General features: G+C 34.7%; 1 long non-coding RNA gene and 1 pseudogene across 1 annotated transcript; one reads left to right on the top strand and one right to left on the bottom strand.

Moving 5' to 3' along the window:
- Positions 1 to 1,744: 1,744 nt before the first annotated feature.
- On the top strand, positions 1,745 to 8,749 carry LOC142638023 (uncharacterized). Its single transcript, XR_012844960.1, has 4 exons — positions 1,745 to 2,721; positions 3,101 to 3,166; positions 5,911 to 6,006; positions 8,493 to 8,749. It is a non-coding gene; the product is annotated as an uncharacterized LOC142638023 (long non-coding RNA).
- A 9,451-nt stretch (positions 8,750 to 18,200) lies between these two features.
- Positions 18,201 to 23,584, bottom strand: LOC142639617 (serine/threonine protein phosphatase 2A 55 kDa regulatory subunit B alpha isoform-like; annotated as a pseudogene).
- Between the last annotated feature and the right edge of the window lie 540 nt (positions 23,585 to 24,124).

Genomic DNA, 24,124 nt, shown 5'->3' with positions numbered 1-24,124 from the left:
TTTTTTTTTTTTGAAATTTAGGTGTTAATTATGTTTTACATTTGGGTATTTGGTTCAATTGGTTATGATTTAGGTTTATTTGGTTGAATTTTTTTTTTTTTTTTTTTTTTGGAGAAAAATTTAATGAAGCAGTGAGCCATATCACTAACACAAGATTATGATTAGTGAAAACCAGAACAACTACGAATAGTTCGAAGGTTAAAATTCAAATGTTTTACTCAAAGGTACAAGCTCTTATAGTATATTACTATTTGTTGAAACATGTTGCTTACATTATAGTTGTCTTTTTCTAATTTTTACGTTGGATAGACCAAGGTTATACAATGGTTGATTGCAAAACGGAATTTTATTGCTTCATATAATAGAAATTGGGTTTTTTATTTGTGTAGATACAAAGGACAAGCTGTTTCTTCCGGAGCTTATCAGACATGTGTATATCTGTCAGTTTTTTCTAAGATTGGTGGATGAATGATATTTGTCTAGATGTATTTTTCTAGATTATTTTGATACTTGGCTATTGTGGTTTAAGTCCAAATAGTGCAACTGGTAGAGCAAAGGCCAGGCATTATTAAAAAATTGTGGTGGCCACATGGAGTCTAGGTTGGAAGTTTATTTTCAACTTCAAAATTGATTTTTTTTGGCTTTGGTTTTCAGGTGTGAAATATTTTGTGTAGTGAAGTATGATTGTGATTATGTAAAAATTGCTTCGGTTTAAAAGGGGTCGGTGCTTATGGTTATCCCCTAGTGTTGAACTTTGTCATAAATTGAGTGTAAAAAATCAATAATCCAGAATGTTAAAGTTCATTTTGAGTTAGATGATTTTGATTATTCCAAAATGTGGTTTATTATGTCATAGCAATGCAAGCAATGCCTTTAGACAAGTTGTCGTTTCTCAAAGATGATGAGTTTGAGCTTTTACAAGAGTATGTTAATTGTGATATTCATATTAAAGCTAATAAAGACAATGTAATCATTACTACCATGTAAGCTTCTTGAGGATCAATAACTATATTCTCTTAAACCCACAACCTTCAGAAAAACCTTGAACCAAATCTACATTAGTTATAACTTATAAGATTTCAGTTATCATTTTTTCTAAATCATGAGTTGATGCCAGGTTGGTCATTTTCAGAACAAGTGTCTTTTTTTTTTTTTTTTTTCCCTTTCATTCATGCCTTAGGTTTAATCCCATAATCAAAGAAGTGTATAAATGGAATTTTGAGTTATTTGCATTGCGTCTGTGTGCTAATTAAGAGATACTTTAGCTTACAAGTATTTTTCCTTGATATTATTTATATACACATTGATTTTCCAGTTTATAATGTTTACATACTAGGTTTAATTCTTTAATGCATGTATGAATTTAGTTAGTTTGAATGTAACTGACTGATATTAGCCGATTAGTGGCAATGCTAAAAATATATTCCAAGAATTCCAGATTGGGTTCCCCTTTGAAACAATTGTTGGTGGCAAATTATTTGATGATGTCTGTCATCTCCTTAAATTAGATTCAATACAGACCAAGAGTGGGGAACTGAGGGAATGTCTATTTCTTTTTTATATATTATTGTTTTAATTTTTTGGTTTCTTCCTTTCTATTTGGTGTGTGTGTGTTATATATATATATATATATATATATATATATATATATATATATATATATATAAAGTAGTGTTGGAACTGTGCAATTATTGTTGCATGAAAATATGTGATTTTATTTAGGTTGTATTTTTATTTGCAGGTATATAGAGTTGAATGCAAGAAAATTCCCAACAAATTGCTTTGTAATATATACCCACCACAAAATTAAGTTTAGTCCCTTGCAAACAATGGTTTCTTGCATCTATTATTTTATTTTGTGTATGTTTGCCGGAATTATTTTTAAAAAAAAAAAATTTAAGGACATTGTAATACATAACTTTAGATTTTATGAGAATTGTTTCATATTTTTCATCTAAAATCTTATTCTTGCTTGATATATATCATGTGCTTGATATTTTGTTTCTAGATGAAAACTATTGTAACATATGAAGGGAGTGATATTTTCTATTGTATTTTATAGATAGAATTTTTGCAAGTATGGGACAAATGAGGGGCTGTACAACGTGCACTTGACGAATTTTAATGTATTTTTATGTTGATCGTTTTCTATTACATAAAATGATCCCGCGCATTGCGCGGGTTAAACACTAGTATATATAATAGCAGAAGCTAAGAGAAAGTGGATTCCTACAATTAAGGAGGTGTTGACAAATAAAATAACTGCCTATCTAAAATTCAGACATATATAACTTAAAAAAGCGATAAATTACATTGTTTGGTAACGCCATAACGCTACAACACCGTTTAAAAGTGATAAACTATAATGTTCCACTGTGTTAAAACATTGTTGGAGCCTTCTTGGTATAAAAGGGTACTAACCGCTTAAAATAAAAACAAAAAACAAAGATGGGTACATGGAGAAAGGAGAGAGAGCTCGAGAGAAAAGAAAGAGAAATAGAGAGACAAAGATAGAGAGAAGGGGCGATGAAACAGAGAGAGGCCGAGAGAGAGAGAGAGAGAGAGAGAGAGAGAGAGAGAGAGAGAGAGAGAGGGTTCTTTTCGCTTCCTTTGCAATTTTCTTAACACCGATGCTTGCGATCCAGAGATAGAGAAGGAGAAAAAAATAAACCTTGCGATATAGAGATGAGAAGGAGACAGACATTGAGAGAACTACCACTGGTAAGTTTTTCTTTGTTTTCATTCTTTCTTAGGTCTGGGTATGGGTGTGAAATATGAATTAGTTTTGAGAAATTTGGTAGGATTGATTTTTATTTAGGTATTTGGGTAACTTTAGGTTTTGATTTGATTTTTTGAAATTTGGGGTTATATATGATTTAGGTTTGGAGAGGGCAAAAACAAAGAAATAATAGAGAAGGAGAGAGTTCTTCATTCCCATTTATTTTTTCAATTTCTTAGGTTTTGTCGATTATTGTTTTTTTGGTTAGAATTTTGTTCCTGTTTGGCAGTTTTTTTTTTTTTTTTTTTTTTTTGCCTTCGTTTACCATTGAAATTAATTTCTGAATTTTTTTTCTTTTTTTTTTTCTGTTTCTCCCTCCAGTTACGGAATACCGTTTCCCTATGCCAGATAAAGACATTGGGACTTCTGCAATAAGAGAATTAAAAGGTATAGTTAGATTTTAATTTCTTTGGTTCTTGCTAGAATTAAGATCCTTAATGAATGCAAATATTGAAGTGTTGTCTTTACATCTGAACTCACATGACTCAATTTGGATTGTGACTTATCATGTTTAAATAAGAAAAAATAAATTTTGAATTGTAATGTAATTAATATTTGCATTCATTGTTACTATTTGTCCTTTACTATATGTTTGTTTGATGTTTTTGAGTTACTTTCAAATTCTTGAGTGAATATGTGTGGTCTATTTGTATGTTGTTGAGACCCAACAGTTGTGTTTTTTAAAGCAAGAGGAATTGAATAACACAATCCAAAAAAATTGAGAAGAGTCATGAAAGTTGGTACTAAAGACATAGAAAAAAAGGAAAATTGAAATGGTTTGTGGTTTATAGCATTTCTATTTTTACTGATTGTGTGTTTCCCTGTGCCAGTTTTTTAAATTTTGGTTTGTGTTGTCTTTCATTCCAGTTTTCGGTATTTGTGGATTTCTCTGTTTTTTGCTAACTTTGGAACAATATTTTGCCAGATTTGGATCTATACTACTAGACTTACTATGGATCTGGATCCTCTCCATTTCCCTTTGAAATGGAGAGTGTCCAGTTGAGGGTCCGGATTTGTTTAAAAACCATCAAGGGTCAATATACTGCCACATCATTTAAAATGGTTAAAAACTTAACTCAACCACTTCTAACTGTTGTTAAACCAAGGGTAACTCAGCATATTCTTCTCTCATCTGAAATTTCAAAAGTTCAAACTCTCATCTTCAAGGACAGAGACCTCTCTCCATCCCACGGTCCTCACCGTCTCCGATGCCACCATTTCCTCAACCTTGCTTGCTCAGCCACTGACTACCCACCTCCAACCATCTCTTTCTCCACTCGCTGCCAACCTCGCCTATACTCTTCTCCCTTTAATTTTTTTTACTTAGAGAGAACTAATTAAGACAAAGAAACCAATTGAGCCACTTGATTAAAAGCCAAACCACCAAAACCCCAACACCAAAAAAACTAAAACCCAATTAGAATTAACCTTTATCAGACACCCCAGATGATCACAGATACCAAAAGCACAGAAATTTACATCTAAAAATCAATCAAAACCAAAACTGCCAACATAATCAATCAAAACAAAATTTCAATTTCACAATAATGAATGTGAAATAACTAACCTCCCTGCTTTCACGCGTACGAGTTCGAATGTCCAAATCAGGCACTTGAGGAGACCTAAGGAGAAGCGGCATCGGAAGAGCGATGCGGCGGCGGAAGAGGCAGCGCTGGCCACAAACCTCACGCCGATCTGACCCACAAAACCCAGCAAACCAATCTGAACCATAAAACTCAGCAAACTGATCTGAACCTACAACCCACACACCAACATGCTGATTTGAAAAAAAAAATTAAAGGAAAATAAATAAATAAAAATTAAAGGGAGAAGAGATAGGCAAGGTTGGCAGCGAGTGGAGAAAGAGATGGTTGGAGGTGGGCAGTCGGTGGCTGAGCAAGCAAGGTTGAGGAAGTGGTGGCACCGGCGACGGTGAGGACTGTGGGATGGAGAGAGGTCTCTGTCCTTGAAGATGAGAGTTTGAACTTTTGAAATTTCAGATGAGAGAAAAATATGCTGAGTTACCCTTGGTTTAACAAGAGTTAGAAGTGGTTGAGTTAAGTTTTTAACCATTTTAAATGACGTGGCAGTATATTGACCCTTGATGGTTTTTAAACAAATCCGGACCCTCAACTGGACAGTCTCCATTTCAAAGGGAAATGGAGAGGATCCGGATCCACTTATTGTTAGTTACTTAAAGTTCAGCGGCGTATAAAAGTACACGCATTTTAGAGAGTATATCTCACTAATTTCTTTCATTATTAAATTCTGTTATGGAGTATAAATCCAAGTGAATAACCACATTGCGTTGCTAACCCGTGTGATGCATGGAATAGTTAGCAAATGTTAAATAAATAAATAAAAAAGTAAAGAAACATCTATGAAAATTAACAACATCAAAATTTTATTTTATATATATATCATATAGAATGACAGCCAGTGCAAAGTTCCAAATCCAATGATTTCTCAAAGTTTGTGCACAAACTCAATTATACAGATACACAGCTTAGGTTGGAAGAATTAAGCAAAAGTGAGGATATAAGGATCAATGACCATGGAATATAAAAATATATACAGTTGAGATGGGAAACAACAAAGGCGAATTCATTCCTCTTTTTCTTTTGGGTTTGATTCTTTATTTATTTAATTTCATTAATTAGTAGTGTAGATTTTACAACTTGCAAATTAGAAGTGAAATTTAAGAATACTATGCCACATGCTTAGTGGGGTGACTGATTTTCTCTATTTGGTAAACCAAATTTGGTTCAACAGTTGGAGTTCAATTCTGTTTTGATTGTTATATTATTATTTTAGATTGAAATGGCAGAAATTGTATTATCATCAAAAAGAGAAGTATGAAAAGTATAACGCGGGTTCTTGCAGGACACGATCCAAGCCTATGCAGTGGCCTAGGCTCTAGGAAAAAAAAAATAGGGAAAGAGATAGTATAAGTATCATAGATTTGACCACTAAGTACCAAAAGCCCATAGTGTTAAATACCCACAGAAAGCCTTTGGTAGTCATCAAACAGTGTTGTTTCAATTGTTTATTAATGGACTGCCTTCAATGTGTTTGATTATAGTTGTGAATAACTCTCACACTACTCTATTTCAAATTAAATCATCTTGAAGCAACCAAGGTTTAGAAGATGGGACACTTCAAGTCTTGAAGGATGGGGTTTCAACTTAGTCGTAGGTGATGCAAGTGCAAGGAATTGGTGAAGGAAGGTATTGCTATTGCTAATGTTTCTTCATACATTTAGATTGTTGTTCCATTCCTCAATATATTTGTCTCTTTCAGTATATGTTGTCAATGTTGATCTTAAGGTTAGCGACTGTGGTTTTTGAAATAAAGTGACTCTATGAGACCTTTAGTTGGTACTTTAGGCCATCTTGAATACTTATATTAAAGTCTTTTTTACCTCAAGGTTAGCAGTTGTGGTTTTAGAATAAAATAGCTCTATAAGTACTTCAGTTGGTATTTGTTGGCTGTCTTGACATCAATGCAATACTTAGCTTAAAGGCATTTTTAATGTCTATATTACTATATATGCATTGTTGTTGGTGTGTTGCCCTATCATGGTTTATGAGAAATAATGATTGGCTCTAGCACCTAGTAAAGGCAGATGGGCATAATCTGTTTTGACCTTGGTAAAATTATTGATTAATCTAATTAGATACTTCCCAAAAATACTTAGCATCAAAAGCCGAGAAATCAATGCCTTTTCACAAAAACCAGTTGAATCAGCTCTCTCTCTCTCTGCTTGATGATTTTTTAAGGTAGAACAAATATGCTGGTCCAATACATGTGAATATCAAACAACAAATGACAAAACATTGGATGTCCATGAATTGATTCTCACCAAAATCTTATCTATTATAGGGCTGCAACTTATCGCCCATAGCTTCAAACAATCTGATAAACTGGAATTGGTTCGTTATCCATTTTTGCTTTTGACAATATTTGATTCATGATAATTATAGCCACTAAATTTTCTAAATTTCTATTTTAGGATTTTATAAAGTTACAAGAAAGGTTAATTTTAGAGATACCTCAAGCCAAATAGCAACATAATTTGCTTTAGGAAGGTTTAATTGTTTTCTCTCTCTCCATGAGATATAAACATTTTTATGTATTTTCCTTCTTTCTAGGTAGAGGAAAGTGATGTACTTTATGAAATGTTAATTTATGGTTCAAAACTTTGGTAGTTAAGAGGACTAGAAAAACTTTATTTTATTTTTTTGTCTGCAATATTATAGATCCATATTTCAAAATTTCTTTTCCTTAAATCATTGGTTGTGTTGTAATTCTTAACTAAATTATTTGACCCATGAAATTTACGACTATATATGTTTTCTATGTTGGTGTTTTAGCTTTGCTTGAACTTGCAAGAAGGATAATAAATTTTTTCCAAGGGTTTGCATCTAAAAGATATAAATTTTTTTTCCTCCCTATGGGATCTAAATGATCACATAAAATCTGCATTGTTATGGATGCATTATTAGTCGTGGTCCAAACCTTCATTTTTCAGATTTAAATTTTCACTGAATTGCTGCATTACTTTTTACAATTCAACCCATATTTTCAATGTTTTCTTAGGCTTCGTTTACAGTATTTCTTTCATCTTTCTCTACTGCAATTTATAATTGCTATGCTTTTTTTTTTTTTTTTTTGAGCAATCAGAATTAATGGCTACAATTATATGGATGATCCTCTTTGCAGTTTCACTAAGAATAGTTAGGCATACAAAAGTGCTCACCACAGCTAAGAAAGAAAACCAAAAAACCATAAACTGATACCAAAGCAGTAGTAAAAGTGTTAAACTTGAAACTAAAATCTTCTAAATAGTGTAGCTAAGCAAGATGTTTTGCACAAATCATGCACCTGTAGAGCAGTAAAAGATAGAGCACACCAGTTATACATCACACGCATGATACAATGCACTTGAAATTCCACTAGACATGAATTGGATCTTACCTTCTATTGTAGGACTTTAAAAGTAGGAAGTAAGGCTATAGCATTTGATGCAACATGAAAAATAGTTTGCAATCTCTGCTCTAATGGTTAAGAGATGTCATTTTTTGGTTTCACATGTTGTGCAAACCAAAAACCAGCTCAGCTAGATGATTTCATTATTTGGTTTCAATTGAAATCTTTGAACAATGGAAGGACATTCTTAAGTATGAAAAAAAAATTGTTCCAATAAATCATTGAGGATTGACTTTGAGATGAGAAAAGTTGTACAGATCACTATAATCCATAGAAACATCATGCCAAGTTAAATTAAATTAAAGGGAGTAGATATATCATAGAGTCTAGAGAGAATAATTGCGCAGATCACTATTACCCATAGAAATCCTTGGGTAAAGTATAAGCGAAAACCAGATTTTGCTTGTACTTGAGCTCACTACATTTTCTGTTTTAGAGCATTTTGGTTTCTTAAGTTATTTTTAAACTTAATTAATCCGTGCCTTGCTACTTTGTGTTTTGTCAGTTGGGCATGAGATATAGATGTGGTTTTGATCTTTGAAATATGAGTTGAGCATGAGCGTTATATCATTTTTGTGAAATGAAAGTTATGTTTTTCTCACCTCTAAGTTTAAATATTTGATCGTCTGGGTGTTTCTTTTAAAAATTATTAGATATTATTCTTATATACTTTAAATGAAAACATGACAAATGTTAATGACTAACTGATTAAAAAAATTTGTAGGTGACTATCTACTGTCATTCACATGGGCAACAAAGCTCTACATCAACTTTGACATTTCAAAAGTCACAAAGGAAATTATGCCAAAAGGACTGGATGGATAACTTTCTTACATAATAGAAAAATAGTTGCTGAAATAGAATACTTGGAAGCATAAAAAATGCTTAAGAATTATGCACCAAGTTCTATTCTTCATACCCTTTTCTTATTTACTTAGGTGCGGTTTGGATACGGATTATTGTTGCTACGTTTTGCTTTTCTGCGTTTTGTCCTCTTTTTTTCTTTTCTTTTTTTCAACGTGCATGAACAATAACCGGTACTGTTCATGCACGTTATTTCACTTTGCAGGAGACCAATTTCACTGTTCACGCACTGTAGCCGTACTGTTCATGAGACCCACAAGCACTTTATTCAGAAAAAAAAATATTAAAAATGGGTCCCACAGCACTATTCACACGTTTAAAAATTAGGCCAAATCGGCCCAATACCACATTTTTTTAAAAAATTTAGGCAAAAAACACTGTTTTGGAAGTAATTGGGGATATACCACTTTTTCAGTACTCGAGCTCACCAAACTCGAGTACTGGATTTTACACTTCCACCGTGGCATGCCAGCATGGAATCGCTATTAAAAAAATGTCACCTAGTACTCGATTTTGGTACACTCGAGTACTGGAAAATCTGGTACCCGAGTTTAGGGAACTCGGGTATCAATCTGGATTGACACTGGAGCTGCTGATGGGATAATGCCGATTGATACTCGAGCTTCGTGTACTTGAGTACTGTGAATAGTACCCGAGTTATTGAAACTCGAGTACCAATCTGGATTGGCCCGAAGTTCTTGGGTCATGCCAATTAATACTCGAGTTTCACGGAACTGTCACCATCAACTTGATTTTTTACAGTATTATTAGTAAGCTCCTGCTCCTTTATATATGCAAAGTACCCGAATTTGTTGAGCCCATTCATTGTTGCCAATCAACATAACAAAGTAGCAAAATATATGCAATATTCCTGCCAAATTACCCAGATAAAGCCACAGAATGTGATATAACTATGACTTTGTTCCTTAGCATCTGACATCTCAACATCCTCATAAAAGTAAATAAATAAACTTTAAACAAGCTTCTTAAATTGAAAAATGGGAATTTTGTATTACGTAGGGCTTTATCGATATAATAACATAATTACACAACACTCAAAATGTTGAGCTCCACTTTAGCCATTCAACTCTAATCCTCAGCATCCCAACTATTTTCTCCTTTCAAGCTTAATGGCAATACACGACAAGAATGATCACTTCCGTTTATGTTCCGACTACTAATCACAACCGTTCCCCGACCGTCTCCTGAAAAAGTAAGACTCAAATCAGTGTTGAATTGAGCATGTCTTTACTTAACAAGTACCTCAAGATGTTAAAAAAAAAAAAACATTAAAAAAGAATGAAAAGTGGCACAATGATTTTCAGAATCATGTCTGCAAAAACATTAGGCAAGGATAAGATGTGGCATTGTAATTGAACAAGGAGAAGTCCAAGTCAAATCATGCACCTTTTTTTAAGCGGATAAAAACAAATCTATTAAAAAATGAGGAAGAAGCTATAATATACGGAAACATTAATTATAAAGTTTTAGTATCTTATGCTCAACGTATCCAGCTCAAGCTGACTTCTACATGTAAATTTATAAAATGGCTTCAACTAAAGAGGAATAACCAAAAACACAGCTTGATTGCGAAGGCACAAAATACAAGTTGGAGAAGAGTCTTGAATCGTAATAAGGCACAGAAGGAGACTAACCATTTACAGAACATTCAATGAAAATTCTGTATTACAAATGTAAAGTTAAAAGGATAAATAATAAGAAGTAAAGCAGGAAACTGAGACAAACTTCCCCAGCCAAGGAAAAGCCTTATCCACAAAATGCAAAGGAATAGTCAACATATTTTAAGTGTATTATTAGAACATGATTTCTGGGACAACACTAAGCCTACCTATCAGTTCCAACAACTATGAAAATCAGTCAATGATTTGAGCATTTCAATTGACATTGTGATACCTTATTTTCTATCAACTGAGGAGTCAAGGAGAGCGTCATTATGAAAGTACATCAAAAAGCTATATTTATAGGGATGCAGATCCACACAAGCACAAGCAACAAATATTTCATCTAATATTGAAATTACTCTCCAAATTAGTACCTGCGGGAGGAAAGCTTTTCGGATTCCATAGTTAGAATCAATATCCAATCACCCTCCTTTACCAACAGGAATAGTTTGTCTATATCTACGATATCCTACAGATGTATTCCCCTGATATATTAAACTCACAGTTAGACCATACACTTAATAAGTAAATTATTACATTGCGGATTCATTATGGATTTTAAGATAACCAATCAGAATTAGAGCTTTTAAACTCAGAATTAGAACCATTCGCGCAATATAGTACACGGATACTTTCAGATGACTTATAAAAGATGTATTTTAGGATGTCAAGTTACACGCATATGATATTTCTAGTAAATTATACATAAAATTCACACCTGTTCAATAATAGGAAGATAGCCTCCAACATTTGGCAGTATTGTACCATCTTCTAGTATCCCACCATCACCCCCAACTCCAATAGCAATGTCATCACGACCCATCATGTGAAGAATGTCATAAATTTGATTCACAACATGTCCAGCATCATTCCATGCATTTACAATGATAGTGACTGCCTGCAGCAATATAATACAGGATTCACTATTTCTCTCTGTAATAATAAATGTAGTTTGTGCATTTAAAACCTGAAGTGGATAAGTTGGTAAAGTATACCACTAAAAACCACTGCAGATAAAGGTACATTATGTAAGTAGATGATGAATGGAACAAAAATGAATAATTGAAGTAACAATCTATCTAGAACCAATAGTATCTTATTAGTTATCTGATCTAACTTTAGCTAGAGAAAAATATCCTAAATTCACATGCACTGAATCCTAGATATGCTTCAATAACATGGCAAATCAAACCATTTATGTAAATTATTAGACTCGAACATCATTCATTAAGGAGTAAAAGAAGCATGAACCACATCTTCCAACAAACCCATCATATAACACAAAAATTTTGAGTCTTCAATTGCTGTGGCAAGATTTACTCATGAAAGTTTCTTGAAAATTCAAGTGAAGCACATTGGTATGTCTTTTCACATTGGTATGTCTTTTAAAAATTATCTCTAATTTTCTCTTCCAATGCAAATACTTACAGTACATGATTTGTAGATGATAATGAGCATGGTAAGGTTAAGACAGAGAGAGAGAGAGAGAGAGGAAAAGATGCATGTACATATCGAGTAGTCAAAAAATGTTTGTACTCTGCACGTTCAAGAATTAGAAGGATGTCAACTTAGCGTACCTAGTCCGCGAGACCACCACTCGTCGGGGCCTCATTCCGCTTAGGGCATGTTCTTCAGTTATGCCCCTCTTGGTCACACAACCCGCATTGCACCTTCCTCCCGCCCTTCTTCCATGGTGTGGTTCTAGGCCGTTTCCCACCCTCGTCCATCTCATTCCTGATTCGTGTTGAGACAGGGCGACCTTTATCTCGAATCAATTAGGGGTTAGGGTGGACCCTTCGAGTTTCTTTAGGATCTGGCCATGATAATCTATCTTTCAAGATAGGGAAAACGGGAGCATAGCTCCGAAACAGTGCGTCCACGCTATAGCATTGGTCAATGTACTGCTCTGCATCATGTCGATACCTAATACAAACTGCAATGACATGTGAACATGGTATCTTATACAATTTCCATTTCTGACATGTGCAAGTTCTTTGCAACAAATTAACTCCATGTGTGTGATCCCCATGTCCAGCAGTCCCTAGATTATGCGGTGTATCTACTTGATATGATTGTTGTTGCGCACTCAATCTCGTCACCCTGTGATGCTCCGCCTTCTCCTTATTTCTCATGAAGATATCCAAGGCATATTTACACCATTTTTTCCCTGAATTCAACTGCTCTATGCTCTTATTGCGACGATCATCGAAATAAGCATTTAGTTTGAAACATGTGTATTTCACCATTGCTGTAATGGGCAGGCTACAAGCACCTTTTAGAACACCATTGAAGCACTCAGAGACGTTTGTAGTCATCGCCCCATAACGGTAACCCTCGTCAAAATTTAGAGCCCATTTCTCTTTGGGCACATCCTTCAGATATTGGTGCGCATCCCGGTTCACATTTTCAATTAAATCGAAGGTGGCATTGAACTTTCGCTCCTGGGTTGCACTTGCTACCCTCCATACTAGATTCTTTAAAATTTCATTGTTCCATCTAGTGTTGACGTTACTGCATAGATGACGAAGGCAGTAACGATGTTCTGTCATGGGAGGCTGCAAAAAGTCTCGATTAGTGTCTCTGAAGATAGCTTGTATCCCAGGGTGTCTGTCAGATATGACACACAAGTGTCTCCGGTCAATAACATACCTTCTTATACAAGCCAAGAACCAACCCCAAGTCTCTGTGATCTCACTCTCTACAACAGCAAAGGCTAGTGGATAAATCTTATTATTAGCATCTGTTGCCATTGCAATCATCAATTTCCCTTTATATTTTCCATAGAGGTGGGTTGCATCAATGCTAATCACAGGCCTACAGTTCTTGAACCCAATAATACATGGACGAAACGCCCAAAATACAGACTTGAATGTACAGGTTCCCAGTTCATAATTATCGTCCACGTTTAACTTATACTTTGTACCCGGACTTGCATCCTTAAGTCCTGCCAAAAAACGCGACAACTCTGCATAAGACTCCTTAAAATCCCCCTATATAGCTGCAACGGCCTTTTGTTTGGCATCCCAAACCTTGTATGTGAACCATAATGATTTATGTTATAAATGAATACAAGTCAAATAATTATAGTTGAAGAAAACAAATCAAGACTTGTAAGGCTATAAGATGAAGATAATATTTCTTTCTCTTTATTCCTTTTTTTTTTTTTTTCAATTCAATTTCATTTTTCATAACATCAAGTATTCATGGGTTTTGGGAATTACAATCATGCTTATACTTCCATGTATTGAAAAAAGAATGCAAGTTAAAGAATACCTTGTAGTGAGATACTTCGTGTTTTAAGTCTACCAAAGCAACGTGATGTAAGTTCTTTATCTTATATGCGGGGTCTTCTCGTATATAGCGCTCAAGTACATATGCTAGGAACACAAATCAATCATCCGTCCATCATGAGCATTCTGAATTTTGTCGCACGTGTGGGGGCCCTTGCATTTTGCGATCTTCTAGACATTGTCTCCCTTGCAACAGATCGCACGGACTGACTATGGGTAGGAATCATCCTCACAACTCACCATAAGCCTCTCTGAGTTTGAATGCTCAGTTTTAAACCTAAAATTCTCTCGCAGTGCGTACCAAGTCAATGCATGTCGCACCGCGAATTTAGTCGCAAATACCATTCCTTTCATTGGTTGCTGCCCAGGCGTCCAACTTGATACTTCTGCTTGCATAACCGATGATGGATCAAACATATTATCCCAAGTGTTTTTGGTGAACCATTCTGGCGTAGGATCGGGACCAGGGCATGTGTCTCTATTCTCTTCTACAACCACATCCTCGATATGATCAACATCATCATGTTCACCCATGGTTTCTAGAAGCTCCTCAAACTCATCCCTAGTAACATCAATATGGGTTGCATCGTCACCAAGTCCGTGATCATATTCGGGTTCAGATGTGCCCCCATGCAGCTCATCATCAGATAAATGCTCTCCTACATGCACTACCTGGGGCCCTTGCCCCTCCTCAATGTGTGAAGCATGGGGAAATATTTGCCACAGTTCAGTACCATACTCATCTCCTGTGTTTTCTGCACACCCTTGATAAGATTGTAATGGTATTGAGTCAATGTGCTCATCAATAGTTCCATCCAAAACAGTGTGGTGTGAACCCTCCCCAGCCTCTACTATGGTGGGCTCAACAGTGACATAGAGATCCGAAGCAAAAAATCCTTTCACCACCATTTGCTCAACAATTTCCCACATCATCTTCACTTGGGCGCCACTTGATAATTGTAGTGAATTGTTGAAAACATGGGTGTCTAGAACCCGTTGAGGTGCTCGATACACGATGGAAATGTTATGCCTAGAGTGGTCTAACCTCATCACCTTCAATATTCTTCGTTGCAATTTCATAAGGCCTATCCCACGCTTCACCCTAACACAATTTTGCTTTTGGTTCGAGCCTTGGTATGACAACCCATGCAAGTCATGATAATACATCTCTCCATCGTAGTATACATAGAAAAAGTGAAAATCCATCACTGACTTGTTATTAACGATATAAAAGTTGTCATAATGTATAACCACTTGCAATAGATCTTGCGTATGATAAAAACAATTTATATTCAAACTCAATCATAGACATATAAATAATTGAATATTTGACAAATATAAAAGCAATTAATAGTATATCGAGTTCTGTGTTCTAGTTAACTCAATTTATAAAATTTCTCTCATAAAAAAATTATAAAATCTCTTATTGTCAAATAATGGTTTTTAAAATCAAATCACGTCTAAAAAAATTATTAGTGTTTTGACATAATTTAGAACCATAATCAAACTGACAATTCAAATACAATCATATTTACATTTTAAATGAGAAAAAAAATTAATAATAAAGTCAATTTAAAACAACATTGTGCAATGAGTTATTATTACCATATAACTAAGGCGATGGACTACCACACAAACTGACATATTACTGTAATATTACTGTAGCAAAATAGACTAGATGCATTACTCTTAAAAGGATCCGGTTTACTAGTGTTGGTGTGCATTGGCTATGGTTAAGGTTTTTATTTTTATACATATATAGTTGATGATTTATGTATTTGAATCTTATATATTTTGATTGGAAATAAAAAAATGCAAAAAGTATTAGCGTCTTGATCAGAATTATCTAAACCCATTTGTTTCTTTACTTTATTAAACTCTTTTGGTGAACATAAGGACATTGACACAAAGCTAGGATAGTTTGATGATACTTTTTTTTATTCGAATAATGGAGGTTTGGAATTATGTCGTACATCTATAATTGACTAGAAAATTTTGGAATTAATGTATGTTTTTGTCTCTACTATGATAGGGTTCAAAATTTATGGTATTTTACACAATAATTGCATGCCTTTCACTAAGTTTTTTTATTTTGGTGTAGATAAAATTCAAACGTAAAAAATTTCTTATTTGAGTATAAAATACAATATTAGTTGAGTTAATTAAAACACCAATTGCAACTATTTCTATCTAACATATAATAAAAATTGTGAATATAAAAATACATTATTGCTCAAATACTATATTAGTTGAGTTAATTAAAACACCAATTGCAACTATTTCTAACGTATAAAAATTGTGAATATAAAAATCTGGACTTGCTCACTCCATATGGCAGATTATCCCATGTGACATTATAGTCCTATTTGGTATGTCAAAAAATATCACTTACAAGAGCATTTTGTTGAAATTTTAGACTACTTTTGAATTTTATGTCCATGAAGACAAGCTCTGAAACTTAAATTCAGATGTGTAAACATCAGCAGTTTACATGGTTAAAATAATCTCAGTAGGGGGCACAAAAATGCCTCATGCAAACAAAGCACGTTGGTCACACAATCTAAAACAAAACACTTAACCATTATCTCTACTTACTAGTCATAGCAGTGTTGACCCAAAGGTTAAATGGACAGCACGTTGGTCTTGAATGGAGAACTGACACTGAGACTCAAAGACTTGCAAATGGTGACCCAACTACTAGTACCTCCAGTTTCTTACACAGTAATTGTGCTCTGACTTGAGTTGGAAATATAGGTGAGTAGAGTTGGAAAGATGGTCACAGTTGGACAGCTTCTTGCAGAATTTGGAAAGATAGCCGAGAGTAATATGCTTACTAAAAATAGATGAAAGATGAAAGCTGACGGGGAGGGTATTGTGAAGGGGTACTCGAGTTCCACAGACTCGAGTACCATTAATTATCCATTGTAGTGGTTACTGCTGCCAGGGAAGTCGGTGTAAGTAATAAGTATGTGAAGGGGTACTCGAGTTCCACAGACTCGAGTACCATTAATTATCCATTCATTATATTAGTTGTAGTGGTTGCTGCTACCAGGGAAGTCGGTGTAAGTAATAAGTATGGCACTTACTACTCGAGTTTAAAGAACTCGAGTACAGTGTAATAGTACCCGAGCCCTCTAAACTCCAGTATGGCTCGGGTACAGCGTCTAAGACGTGTGTTTGACACAGCGTGGTACTCGAGTTTAACGGACTCGAGTACCGTGTCACAGTATCGGGTCCACTAAATGCATTGCATGACATGCCAACCCCAATGTTGTACAACTGCACCGTTGTACTCGAGTTTCTGAGGCGCGAGTACTTTGCTATAGTACCCGAGGCCAAAAAACTCGAGTATGGATCGGGTATGCCTCATTATATGTGTACAAACATACAGCTTAGTACTCAATTTCTTTAGACTCGAGTACTTTTTAACAGTACCCGACTTTCTTAAACTCGAGTACAAAGCTGTATGATTGTATCCATTTCATACCCGAACCATTCGAGTTTTATTCTAACTCGGAACTCGGGTTTTTTTTTAGTTTTTTTTTTATAGTTCTCTCTCAAGGGAATAATATAAATGAATATCACTTTGAAAAAATATATGTATCACAGAGATCACTTATTAAACGAATTGGTAACTCTTTCAAAACTACTTAACTGGTACCACTTTAAACTGTATCTTACTAACTTTGTAGCAGTCTGCAGATTTCTACCAAGCTTGTATGCATTGTACCAAAAAAATAAACCCCCAAAAACGCGCTCAACCTCGTATGCACTGCACTTTATGTAATGTGATTGGTTACCTCCAATCCATGCTCATTATATTTTGAAGTTACACGATTAGATCTTGAATGTCAAATTCATACAGTGGTAAAAATCAAATGTAAGGACTGAAATTAAAAAACGTCAAAGGGTCTAGATCAAAAACACTTTAGAATCTTAACCCTTGGACCAATTTTTTTCTTTTTAATCTTTTTAACTCTTTTTTTTTTTAACCTTCATCTCTCACATTTTTTTAATGTTTTAACTTCTATATTTTTAACCTTTGTCTCTCACATTAAAGGAGGTATTGTACGGTGCGGTGCAATAGCTAACAAATCTAAATCCTAATGCATCAATGGGTCTTTACTTCGGTTTACTTCCTCGTAGGCCTGCACAATCGCATCACATGTGGTTTTTCCTTCCATTACAAGGAGGGGGAAAAAAATTAAGGGTGGCTATTCCGTTACCATGCTGATATTTACAAGTAGTCACTAATTAATACACACAACTCATCACATTGTTACCACACTGATATTTACAAGCAGTCACTAGTTTATGTACATCTCTATCTCTACCTCATCTCATTGATGCCATAAAAATGACACCCCACAGTACAAAATGATGGAAGCTGATCTTAAGCTCCAGGCGTTCTCCTTTGGACTCACTGCCAACAAGTCTGCCCAAAAATTTGCTTTCTGGTCCACATGAAGAATCTCATTCGTAAATCATAAAATTGCCACGCATGAATCATACCCTGATTTACCATACCGGTGCAGCAATAGCCCCGGACTTTTAAAAGAATAAAAAGAATATACCCTTGGCCTTGGTTGTGGATGTTCAGTGCAGAGCTTGGCTCTTTAACGCAACTTCGAGAATCAAAACAATTCCACATACAAGGGGTAACCTTGCGGACTCATTTGAATCTCCACTGAGTGTCATATAAGAATCCCCTTTTTGAACAGAATGATCTTCATGAACCCCATTTGGTTTCTGATTGACTTTGAGATTATGAACCTGTTCCTTGGCAAAACCATTTTCAACTGAACTCTCTGCAATGATTTCACAGATTAAGACAAATTAGTGTCCAAATTAAAGCTAGTATTCAACCAAAAACACATTAATTACATGTCTCAACTCAAGTTATAACCTAACAAATTATTCATCGCCTTTACACAAACTATCTTTAAATTCTCAGATCAGTAATTCATACGATATTATTTCTTTCTTACACAAGACTTCCATATTGAACACTGAGATCTTAAATTCCCCCAAATGAATACTCTTAGAGAAAATGAGATTATGAAGTCCTATGGCAGCTATTCTAATCTCACTCAAAATCCTAAACCCCATAGGAAGAGCACAGAAAAAGGTTTAGAAAGTCCTTAATGTTGGTTGAAAGCTCCCATCTCAATTTTATAGTTTGCAGATAGTGCCTTGTGATTTAGCATTGCCTTCTATGGAAAGCTAAGAATGGACCATTTCAGGTTAAAGTCTTTATTAGCTTATGAGGTTGAGTTGACAAGTATGTTCTGTACTAAGCACACACACGCACACACACTTTAACTTCCTTTAGAATTTATTTTCAGAATGCTCTATTGTATATAATGATAATATTCCTTCTCCATTCCAATTCTATTAAATATCAAACTTGATGCAGATTAAGGGATTACAAATTTTCTTTTTTAATTGGTAAGTTAACACGCACAGCCCATGGGTATTGACCCTACAACCTCAACCTCTAACCATTCTTGTGGGAAGAGGATGTGTGATTTGAGCCAAAGCTCATTCACTAGATCAAAGGATTACAATACCTCTGTAGCAATCTTAATCAGAATAATTAGTTTTTAAACTAATCTATTTTTTTAATAAAACAGCAGAAAAGTACTCTTATTCCATATGAGACCAAGGCACTATTGCTTAAATGAAAGATGAAATACAGCTAACAAAAAGCTATTAACTTCTTCTACACATACCAGATGGCATGAAAAAACATCCAGCACTAAGAAGTTCAGTTCTAGATATAATGCATCTGTGATTCACAGAAATAAGAACTTAAAAAAAATAGAAATATGAACCTTAAGGGTCATGTAGTCACAACTAAGTATATGTCTTCCATCTTTAGCAAACTTAATATCTGAAATTGAGGCAATTATCTCAGTGAAAAAAGCACTTCCGGTTCCTCAAACCTGTACCATTGAAAAGCATTATAAAAACCTACAAGTCAAGAAGTGAACATATATAAAAATATTCTCACGCTTTCTTTTCTTTTGACAAGTAAACACTGCTTACGCATCGAGATGCAAATAAAAGATGAGGAAAGTAAGTAGACAAGACAAAAGACTGATAGACAGCTTACAATTTGCTATGAGTATCACATAACGCTGACTGCCGCATATCAATGAGACGGATTGAGCCCCTTGAGCTACTGTATGCTAACGTATTACAGTGAGTAGGATGAAACTCCGCTGATGTTATCACCTCTGCACAAGTAAATTCAAGCAATGAGAATGCCGAAGCTCTTTGATCACTTTAGCATTTTAAATTATGTATGAAATTGAGTTGTGTACATAAATACAACATTTCAATAATCAACAAAACTCAATGAGAAACAAATAAAATGTCTTCTCATCCATTCACCCCAGAAAAGGGGAGAGAATTAGAAAGATAGAGTTTTCTTTTTGCACATCCAAATCCTTTTTCTTTTCTTTTCTTTTTTGATAAGTAACACATCCAAATCCTTTATACTAAAAATGATAAAAAGATCAGTCAAATCATTTAATTTGCCACTCAGAATGCCATGGGTTCTACCAGTAAGATCCTCCATGTTTGCAGGCTTGACGTCAACGATATTGAAACTTTGGTTGCTAATTTCTAACTTCCAAAGATTTATTCGCAGATCATCCGCAGAGATAAAAGTTTCACCATCACTACAAAAAGGGGAAAAAAGAATATAAGTAATTAGTGAATGTCATGGACATGAAAGCCATACATATGATGCATTTCCAGAGAAAATAATCAAACATCACTACAGGCATGCAGAGAAGCCTAAAGAATTACAAAGAAGAGAAAATAATCAAGATACTTCAAGTTAATTAATCAAGATACTTATATTGAAATAGACTACTCCAAGTGCATAGTACCGCACACAGAGAAGCCTAAAGAATTACAAAGAAGAGGTCATAAGTACAGCATAGAAAAAGACTTCAAGTTAAAGCAAAATCCTTCTCTCTCTCTCTCTCTCTCTCTCTCTCTCTCTCTCTCTCTCTCTCTCTCTCTCTCTCTCTCAATAAACAGCGCCTGATAAAGCCTTCCATTTCACACACCATACTAGGAGGAAGTGAATCAACATGAATAACTTGCATCCTTATTGATGAGGAACTCATAAATTAGGCAGAAGCATATTCAAGTATAAATAAAAGCACAAAGTCAACATGAATATGCAACATAAAGGAGGCATGCAATACAGACGACAAATTTAAGATAGAAGGGTTAAAGAATAAATTATATCAGTAAGAAAATTGCACCTGTTGTTCGAAATAGAATTAATATGATAGTGATGTGCATGAGCATAGATTCTTCGACATCTAGCCACAAGGCTTGTCTCATGACTAGTCACCTGAATGTCACAAATGTACTAAGTGTTAAAGGAGCAAACTATATAAACTTGAAGCCTGGCAACAATGCCGTACTTACAATATCTGCCAAGCGAGATTATTTCTCAACTCCAAAACCATATGATGCTAGAAAATAAGAATATCAGATTGAGTACAACTACCATGGGTAGCCGTAAGGACGATAGACCCCCAGATGGGAGTGAAGTATCAATGCTTGAATAACCAGAGGATCTCTCATCACATCCTCCATTTGCCATACATGATTTGGAGCTTGCTGATATACTTGAGGAAACAACTGGACCATTTCCCATGGCTCTTGAAAGATCCATATTCAAGTCACACACTTTCTTGACCTTCTTCTCTTGGACCTGCCCGACATTAAAGCAATAGCAACAGAAAACACCACTAGTCTTAGAAAGTTCCACTTCATTATTCAAATAGACTGTTAATATTTTCAGGACTATTATTGCTCACTAGGTTGTTATAATAGTCGGTGCAAATCTTATTCTTACCACACTACATCTGTGTGTGTTGAAACAAGGAGGGGAGGGAGGAACAGCATTCAAAAAGGCTAATTAATGAGCTGTGTCCTATGAGATATCAAGAGATTAAAAACTAGACAGTTAAATGGTCCATTATTAAAGGTAGCTTTGTCCTTGTTATTTACAGAGTAGGGAGTTTTCACTGGTCCCTTTTCTTTTATTTGACAATGAGTTTGGCCCCAAGGGAAGGGGAAGGGTAGATTCCAACAATCCAACAAGTGACCTACTTTCAGATTTTCTTAGGAAGCCTAAGAAAATGGTAAGGTCCAGAAGGCACTCTTTCTGATCATCCAGATAAAAAATACAAAAAGTCCTTTTACATCAATTTTTCTATCTCAATGCATTGAATTCTATTTTCTGAGACTCAATGCAATAAAAATTTCTGATCACCTCCATCAATAATACCATGCACATTTTCTAGCCAATATATCCAAAACTAATGCCTGCATATTATATATGTTCTCATAAATAACTAGTTGAGACAGGTCTTCTTATGCTTCTTAATGGACCCTCATAGCAGTAACCATAACATCATAACCATCACAAAATTTCTTGTCAAATGTTTCATTCACTCTTAACTGTTAACCACCTTCTCAGCTACTCTAGATTATCCAATATGTATATTTATGATATCAAGAGCAAAAATTCAAAGGTGCCTTCACCTTCCAAAATTTGATTGTTTTATCATTGGTGGATAGAAGAAACAAGGCACCATTAGCTGCCTGGCACCATCTAATCTTGTTGATTTTCTCCTCAATTTCCAAGCTCTTAAGATAGTCAAACTGAATTCAAAAAGAAAACCAAAGATTGCAAAAAATTATTAAAATCCATATTGCAGAAAAAGGGACATTGTTTTTTTTTTGGACAAGTGTATTGCAGAAAAAGGGACATAAATAAACAATAATCATATGTGACCATGTAAAAGTAAAAATACCTCAGGTTCATGGCTCTGGAACTCAGTTTTATAGCGGAACTCAGGATGTCTCCCATTTGAATAACCCATCCTCTCTAGTTCTTGCCGATGTCCACCATGCTACATATTATATGCTCATATTACAGACTATATTAAGAAATGGTAACAACTAAAAAAAATAATGGAAAAATACACTAAAAAAAGCATTTACAAAATAAACAAGTTAGCAATTCACAGACTTACATCCCTTGTATCAGTTCTTTCAAATAAAACCACCCGACCCCCACGATCTCCTGTGGCTAAGTGGTCCCCAGTTCTATCAAATTCAATAGCAGAAATGATATCAACTGCAAACATAACAATCATCATGTAAGCAGGTTAATTCAGTAATAATCTCAAACACTATAGACATTCACGAAAAAAAAAATAGAAGAATTATTTTTTTTTGGGGGGGGGGAAGAGCCTTATGACACATGCTACATTCTAAAAGCCTATTCACGTTCCAATTAATTCTATATATAATCCCTCCTGAGAAGAAGAATAATGTGAGGGAAAACCTCACCATTGTAGAGATAACATCCACCAGCATCAAACTACACACCCAATAATTCTAGTAAATGTAAAGAAACTATAGTTAATCACAACTATCCCGCCTAAACTAAGAACACATTTCTAATCTGCACCCTCAACTACAAATTCTGCAACTTTAAACTAGAGAGGCATATGCAATGTTAAACTATAAAAATTCTACAATTAACACCCTATTCCAAGATTAATGTTCCTACTAATTTGTTAATTTAGATCCTAACTTGGATGATGGTCCAATGTCGCAAATTAATCTCGAATAAGAATACTGAATGCAGGCAACCATAAGGATGGGTAGAAAGTGAGGCGACTTGACCTTGAAAAGCAGAAATAATAAATCCAATTTTATCTGTAGGGACACATTCTATACATTTCTGTATAACATGATATCCATTTTGATCACGTACACATTTCATAACATGTCCATCAAGCTCATGCACAAGTTGTATTTTCTGATCAAGCTCAATAACTTCAAGGGCCTAAAATAAAAATCCAGCACAGGATCAAGAGTCAATGAGAATGCTATTGAAGTGGAGACAATTTTACAGTAGGATCGGTGAGGGCCATGGCCCCTAAATTTTATTTTTTTAAGTAGTGAAACTTTATATTAATTTTATTTGAATCCCTTTATAATAATGTTTATACCCCCAAAATTTTGACATATTTCAATATATCCTAGCAACAAATCAATACATTCACTTTGGCACCCCAATTCACAATTTGCTAGACCCATCCTTGGAAATGTAAGATTGAATAAATAATGGTAATGTTCTATAGCATTCAAATTGATTGTTCAAATTCACTCTCAAACTAATACAAAAACATTTTTGATAAGTAATAATGTTTCATTGAAAGAAAAACTAAGCTTTACAAAAACCCAGAGCACACAGGCAGTGTACTATGGATATCAGAACAAAAGACTAAAATGCATAAAAAATTACGAAAACATATGGTATATAAAGCGAAAATTCTGTTTTTATCACTCCAAAAAGGTCAGCTCAAGAACATACTATACAACCCAGGATATAGATTACAGGAAAATATTTTCTTACACTTGTTTACATCCACTATTTTACATCAAATCCACAATTGATGCAGGGATGTCCA

This window comes from Castanea sativa, chromosome 6, assembly GCF_040712315.1.
Source record: "Castanea sativa cultivar Marrone di Chiusa Pesio chromosome 6, ASM4071231v1".
In the NCBI taxonomy this organism is placed as follows: domain Eukaryota; kingdom Viridiplantae; phylum Streptophyta; class Magnoliopsida; order Fagales; family Fagaceae; genus Castanea; species Castanea sativa.
This window is presented reverse-complemented; position numbering and strand designations above follow the sequence as displayed.